Source organism: Macrosteles quadrilineatus, unplaced genomic scaffold (assembly GCF_028750875.1).
Source record: "Macrosteles quadrilineatus isolate MER2022 unplaced genomic scaffold, UCM_ALF_1.0 Scaffold_33__1_contigs__length_1397503, whole genome shotgun sequence".
NCBI classification, from domain to species: Eukaryota; Metazoa; Arthropoda; class Insecta; order Hemiptera; family Cicadellidae; genus Macrosteles; species Macrosteles quadrilineatus.
This window is the reverse complement of record NW_026542626.1, coordinates 958,943-967,264: the sequence shown is the minus strand read 5'-3', so window position 1 is coordinate 967,264 and position 8,322 is coordinate 958,943.

Here is an 8,322-nt window from a genome sequence, read left to right as displayed (position 1 = left end):
ATCTCCTTTCACTAACTTGGTGAGTAAAACACAATTTAAGAATTAGAATCATTTTGAAACTTAAATATTTTTTGAAACTTTAACTTTTTTGAAACTTATACTTAAATTTAATTTTGTTTTTACCAATAAATTCTTTAATCGCTTATATCTTGGAAACGGTAAGAGATAGAGCAAAAATAAGAAAATTTTTAAGAAATTCCAATAAGAAGGTTTTCATATATGAGCCATATACTGATATAACTTCCATTCCTCTGGGACGTGTTTAGCCTGGACTTAACTATTGACCTTTGCCCAATGCTTAATATATACGTTATTATTTGACCTATCGAGTTGAAATTTGGTATGTAGGACGGTTAGAGCCTCTAGTTTGTTTTAGTGCAAACAAAATTCGGAATGGTTGATAAGCTTGCACACTACACACGATCATGTGAATTTTTAAAAGTTGCCTTGCGTTTGGTTATTTACTAACCGATTTATATGAAATTTTGTACATATGTTAAGGACATAAAATACAGTTGACTCGCATGCAGGGATTTGAAAAAAAATCGTAAATGTAGGACTTGGGCTTAACTATTTACCTTCACCTTACAATTAATATCTCCATAACCATTTGAGATATAGAGTTGAAATTTGGTATGTAGGATAGTTGCAGTCTCTAGTTAGGATAAATGTAAAAAAATTCTGCAACGCTACACTACTTAAACCTCATCAGCGGAGCTCTTGCCTCCCAGCTTCAACCAGCACTCGCCTTTTGAAACAAAAAGCTTGGTTCCAGAAGAAACAGTGTTTTTCCAAAAATCAAGTTCCAGAACAGACATTTACTCTCTACTGTCATCAAAAGATTTTTGCGCCTCTTCTGTCCACACAAATTTATTGTTTCTCTTGAGAAGGGACGATAAAGGGTACAGTCGACTGGCAAAATTGGGAATGAAACTGCGATACCACGATGCAGTACCACAATATTGACGGACTGACTTTTGAATAGTTTGAATTGGTATCCTGGTAATTGCCTCCACCTTTTCAGGGTCAACCCGAAGTCCTCTAACATTTACCACATAACCAAGATAGCGTAGCTCGCTCCGACAAAAGTCGCATTTTTCCTTATTAAGGGTCACATTTGCTGCTTGAAGGCGCGGAAAAACCTTCCTTAACACCTCTAGATGATCTTCAAGAGTCTGTGTTATGATAATAATGTCATCAAGATATACAAAGATATGAACATTTTTTAGTGGTAATACCCCCGTTGCAGCAAACCTGCCGACTTAGCGAATTTCCAAAGCTGCTATAGGGAAACTAATAAAGTGTGTTTTTTATTAAAATATCAATAGCTTTGTATGATATAAATAAATCCGCCAAGTTTGATCAAAATTGTGTTTTAAGGGTAAAATATGAGAAAAACACATTTTTACCCCATAAAACCCCCCGTTCAACCCCGTTCGCATGGTCCGATTATGTGCTTATTCATGTGCTCCGCTCTCTACGTTTTGCGCCAACTGTACCTATGGGGTGTGTGGTGTATAGTGTTAAAATTGTGTATGCTTTGGTTGTGTTAAGATCCAAATTGAGTCCATTTGTGTGGTATGTCTTGAGTGTATGGGGTATGGTAAGATATTGTTTGGTCTTGTGCTTGTGTGTTCATTTTCTCCTACATTTACGATTTGTTTTGGCGAGGAAGCCATAGTATCTACAGTTAACATTGCCTGTCGCATTATATTTTCTAAATATGCCATTTGTTCTTTTGTTTTGGCATTTTCATTACAATGGACTACAAATTTCTTTAGTTTGTCGCTAAATCTATGTTTTTGTATATTTTTGTCATCATCAGGATCTTCTTCAACTTGGACTTCACTAAGCATGACTTCTTCAACCGGCTGACTACATTTGTCAAAATCTTCTTCAATTGCTTGTCTATTATCATGTTCTTCGTGTACAACAGCTGGCGAACCACAAACTTCCTGTTTTTCGCGTACATTATTATTACGTGCAACTAAATGAATATGTTTGCACATATTATTTTGGATGGAACAGTCCATACATGAACAAGTGTATTCATGGTAACATGATTCACAGTGGATGCACAGTAACTGGCATTTAGAACACTTTTAAATTTTTTAACTGTGTTAAACTCATGTTGAGTTGACGATAATACTTGCCACTTGTCATTGCTGATCGTTTTTGTATTAACATCAGACATAAGAAAGCTCTTTTTGTTCCTTTGCCTGAGTATTCTTAGTTTGCTAAAATTTTTCCCTTTTTTATTTTTATGAACTAGTCAAACAATTTATCTCTTAGTATGTTCAAAATGGCACATAAAGTTTTATCCAACCTCTGAATTCTTTTCCCTCTAAGGTAACAATATTTCAAAACTTTATTAAAATATTCGAGCGACATGTTTGTGTTAATGCCGCTATTTATGCGATGGCAATAAGCCCATTGCTCATAACGTGCATTTTTAATGTAGTGGTCTTCAAAGTATTTATAATATTCTTTTGTTTCTTCATCATTTTTTAAATTTTCTATGGCAGCATCAAACTTTGTATACCTCATCGTTTCTCTCTCTGTTTTTAATTCTATTTAAGTTTCCTCGACATGCCTTGAGAACATGCCATTGTACAAAAGATTCGTAAATTTGCAGGCCCCATTATTTTACGCCATGCTGTGTATAATGTTTATGTTTCTTCCATATCGCTCATTTGGGTTTTATTACACTACACGTTTCTTTTATCTTGATGAACAAGTGTATTCATGGAAACACGATTCACAGTGGATGCACAGTAACTGGCATTTAGAACACTTTTAAATTTTTTAACTGTGTTAAACTCCTGTTGAGTTGACGATAATACTTGCCACTTGTCATTGCTGATCGTTTTTGTATTAACATCAGACATAAGAAAGCTCTTTTTGTGCCTTTGCCTGAGTATTCTTAGTTTGCTAAAAATTTTCCCTTTTTCATTTTTATGAACTAGTCAAACAATTTATCTCTTAGTAGGTTCAAAATGGCACATAAAGTTTTATCCAACCTCTGAATTCTTTTCCCTCTAAGGTAACAATATTTCAAAACTTTATTAAAATATTCGAGCGACATGTTTGTGTTAATGCCGCTATTTATGCGATGGCAATAAGCCCATTGCTCATAACGTGCATTTTTAATGTAGTGGTCTTCAAAGTATTTATAATATTCTTTTGCTTCTTCATCATTCTTTAAATTTTCTGTGGCAGCATCCTGCAATTTGTGAAACGTTTCCTTATCAAGTTCATAAAGTAATGTTTTCAAAACCTTGTATACCTCATCGTTTCTCTCTCTGTTTTTAATTCTATTTAAGTTTCCTCGACATGCCTTGAGAACATGTCATCGTACAAAAGATTCGTAAATTTGCAGGCCCCATTATTTTACGCCATGCTGTGTATAATGTTTATGTTTCTTCCATATCGCTCATTTGGGTTTTATTACACTACACGTTTCTTTTATCTTGTCAAAGACAATCTTTACAACATCTTCATCGCTCTTATTGTTAAACATAAATGCAGCAGGAAAACCTTCTCTGCTTTCGTCTAGTACAAGAAGAATGTACAATTGAAAATTGTAATTGTTGAGGCCATGAGTACTATCTACGGAAATTATATCTTTGCCATGAACATTGAACATTTTTTTGTGCATTAGTCAAAAATATAAGTAAAAAATCTTCCTCTTTAAGACGAGGGAAATCATTACTGGTCATTCCCTGGGATTTGAAATGCAAAACAGCAGTATTTTTGTCAGATTTAGGATCCCTTAACCAGACCTAAATACTAATACGATCGTATGGGTGTTTTATGCATTGTGGAACATTTATATAGTCGATTGTGTCTAAATGAATCATGTTTTTTAAGTAACATTAAAATGTAGTTAAACTAATACGCGCGAGGCACCCTGAAACGATAGTGAGGACCATCGCGTTGTCAGAGGCTGATACGTTTGTCAGGATCTTGGACTTGCCGAAGGTGCACGACATGGAGACGGGAAAACTTGTGTTGCCTTTGCTGTACATATCCGTCCGTGAGGACGAGTTCCTTGACACGGTTAACTACATGTATAGGAGGATGGGTGAAATTTCGCACGCCATGGTAGCGATAGCCAGAGTATTTGAGGAGGTAAACGAACTCCATTGGTGTTTTTTCATCTTTGCGGGTCAGAATTGTGGAAGAAATGTATCAGCCAGTCACAAATAATCGAAGATAATTGGGAAAGAGACAATATGATTGATATGCCTCCAGTTGAACCATTGACAATAAACTTGAATGGTAGCTACACAGAATACTCAGACAGTGATTATTCCGATGAGTACATTTATGTACTTAGAAATAAATTTGTAACATTATAATGTAACTTGTATTTTTCTATGTCTACTGGTTGCGTTGCCATAAAAGCTCAAACTCGAGTACTTTTTGATCCGATAGTAGTAGTCCGTACGTGTGTTTATGACGGAAAGGACTACCAACATTCACGAAATCTAAAAAAAAATAATATTAGGAAAAATGGTTAAGCCTGGCCATCTTCCATAACCAAAGAAGGAGGTTGTAGACTTTAAGAGCTGTTACGATTGCCAGAGTATTTGGGGAGGAAATCGTTCTTCATTGGTGTTTTTTATCTTTACCAAAGCACGTGGCGCAAAATTCAACATCAAGGAATGGCAAAGAAATACATGGATGATTAAGAATTATTGAATTAGTCGACGCTCTAGCATTTTTACCTATAGAGGACCTTGCCAAGAGGATGGAATATTTGTTGGGAACGTCTCCATTTGAGATTTACTGCACTATTTCGACTCTACATATGTCAGCGGGGTGTCAGGAGCAGGTGTAACGCCTCCTCTTTTCCCTCCAAAGACATGGAACCTCCAACAATCAACTCTTCAAGACGCACATCGCACAAATAACGTGTGCGAAGCATGGACACAAATTCAATACACTTGTTGGACATTTAAACCCTTCAATTTGGACCGTAATTGAAGCATTTCAAAAGGACGAATCGTCTGAAAGAGCTTTTCTTCTTGGGAATGCTGTGGAGGAGACAAGAAAGAAAAAAAAACTCTTGTAAAGCACCAGGAGAAGATAAAGACCTTGTGTCAGGAATATCGTTCTAGAAATAGAACATTGGACTCATTTTTGAAAGAAGTAGACTCAACTAAAGTAAAACGATAGGTACTCTCAAGCACAAAAAAAGCATATTCATGTGGATCGACCGGCAGTTTTTTTTTTATACAATGGAAACATGGGTGGAACTGATCGTATGGATCAAAATGTTGCTAATTGTCGGATTAGTATTCGAAGCAAGAATTGGTACTGGCTCATCCTTACATTGCTGATAGACATCTGAGTTCGCAATGCATGGCAGCTGCGAATAAGTGCTGGAAATTTACAGCCTCAGCTTGATTTTCGTCGAGAATTAGTGATGACATACATCATAAGATTTGGCGAAGCAAGTAAAGGACCCGGAAGACCTATTACTTCCAAAAGATCAGTTTCTGATAGCAGGGTATCTGATGATATAAGATACGATGGAATGGACCACTTAGTTATCGCTACACCCCAAAAGAAGAGAAGAAGAGAAGAAGATGTGCCGGTGAAGGTTGCACATCCAGGAAGAACAATGTGTAAAAAGTGTGATGTCGGGCTTTGTGTAGTGTTTTTCCATTTTTCACAACTTAACACACTAAACCACCAACCAATCAGTTCATGTAAATAAATGTATTCCAGCTAAAAAAAAACTTGTTTTGCATCTTCCTTGATTGAGGTATAGAGTAGTCAAATCGCAGTGGAATGTTCAATTTTTTTCATATGTTCACACCCTTTTTAGGCTAATCGGAATATTGTTTTTTGATTGAACCTTACAAAACAACTATTTGAAGTTCAAATAAACAGTGTTTTACTAAAAAAAACATGATTTTTTAAAAAATTATGTGGGATAAAACGGATTAAAGCAAAATATGAAAACATTAAAAAGGTTTCCAAAAAGCTTGGGCATATGATGGGAAATATGTCTTGGGTACTGATGGGGGCCCTGCAAAATCTGTTCTGACTAATACAGATGTGAAGGTCAGGGACATTGTGGGAAGTTTACCATTACAAAGCCACACCTCTCCATAAGACAGTGATTATTGTGATCTAGAAGAAAGCAATATGTACGAAGAAGTCATTGAAGGAGAAGTAGGTCTATGTGAAAGTCTAGTGGGAGAGTACATGGTCGCAGTAACTACATTGAACATTGACCACAATTAAGATAGTCAGAATACGTTCAGAAATCACTCCGCAAGATAACCTCAAGTCAGCCTCGATTACTTCGGTCAAAAATCCTAAATTGGATAAGCAGTCAGGGCTATCCCCTGAAAGCGAAAAGGTCCCACTTCGAATAGGTATAAAAAGGACGTTAGGAAAGTTGGTGACGACGACGAAGTTGACTATGTGGAATTCGAAGGAGAGCAAAATCTTGAAAGTTTTGATACAAGTGCTCTAGAGAAAATGTATCAATATTTGATTTGATTTACTCATACACTGTAACCTACGTACATAACCCCAGGATAAACTGGATCAATAACCCCAGTTACTGCGTTGTGCAAACCAGTATGACTTGCTAGCACATTTTGTGACGTAGAGCCCATTTCACAAGTAAAACGAACTGAAACAAAATTGAAGGAAAAGAAAGAAAACCAGCCAAGCAGCAGAAGTGTTCCAAGTCGCCCCAGAAAGAAACGTTGATGTAATGTGCCCTAAGTAAGAAAATACAACGCTTTCAAGGGCGGGGTTTATCCAACAGATATGCTAATCGCATTATACCGAACTGGACTCCGTACTCACAAGTGCTACCAGAGCATATTCTCCCAATTATTGGACATGTGCGTCTGTAATGCCTGGCATGTATACAGGCAGGATTGTACCTAAATATATGTTCAAACTACAAAAAACAAGGCCCTAAAGGAGTTTAGGTGGAACATTTCCATCTACATAATGGCAAAAGGAAGGACTTTTTACCGCCGGAATCCTGTCAGGTATCTAAGGGTGCAAATGTCATTGCGAGTTACCTTCATCATTTTGAAAACCTTGGCCTAGGCGAGCAAAAGTTTTGTTTTACATGCTGACAACTGTGTATCTCAGATTACGGAAGATTTTATTCTAGGTGTCAAAATGTCAAAGAGAATTCTTGATGAGAAAGAAATAGAAGAGTATCTTCTTTTTCAACCTATACCTTCAGATGCAGAATCAGAAGATGACCTAGAACAAGATGATGATGACACAGAAATTGGAGAATGTACATTATTTAAGAATCTACCTTTGCAAGATGAAGAAGTTGATAACTTGTTCATGCCTATTTCGATCATGATTATCTTCAAATACCTGAACCAAATCCTGATTCTAATGAGAATGAAATCCAGAATGAGCCAATATCTGTAAATTCGACAGTAGCTAGTGATTTAAACGAAGATTTAGCAGTAGTTGAGGATAATGTAAACAAAGATTTAACAGTAATTGAGGATAATGTAAACCAAGATTTAGCAGTAGTTGAGGATAATGTAAACAAAGATTCCGTATTGTCTGATGCTTTGTCAAAAACTTCCAATGGCATTGTTGAGATTTGAGATAATGATAGCAGCACATCACAGCCCACAATAACTCGGGGTATCAAGCGTAAAGGAATGACCGAAAAGAAAACAAAAAAAAGCAAAAACCTGTCAAGTTTGGCCCTGATGAAAGGCCTGCTCCAAAATGGGATAAAGAGGTAGATATTGTTCCAACCCAATCAGCAATAGTAGACGGTTATGTCGGTGTCTCAGAAAAAAATTATGTCAATGGATGATCCATCGCCAAAAAATCTTTTTGAAACAATGATTTCAGACGATATGGTTGATCCAAACTAACTTGTATGCGCAGCAATCTGAAAAAAGGTATACTCCAACAACGACACAGGAGGTAAAGGCATTCCTAGGTATCAACATTATTATGGGAATGAAAAGGTTGCCAAGCTACAGAGACTACTGGTCTATCGACATCGACTTAAATGATCCCTTCATTAGCAGGGTTATGCCTGTAAACAGATTTAGCTGGCTACTAGGAAATCTTCATCTAAATGATAATAGTGTAATGCCACTAAGAGGAGGGGAAAATTATGACAAACTTTATAAACTTCAACCTTTCTTAGACAGAATTGGGGGAAATTTTGAAGAAAACTTCAAGCCCGGACAAGTATTAGCTGTGGACGAATCTATGATCAAGATTAAAGGAAGAAGTACACTAAATCAGTATCTCCCTAAAACCCGATAAAGCGAGGATACAAGCTGTGGATGTTAG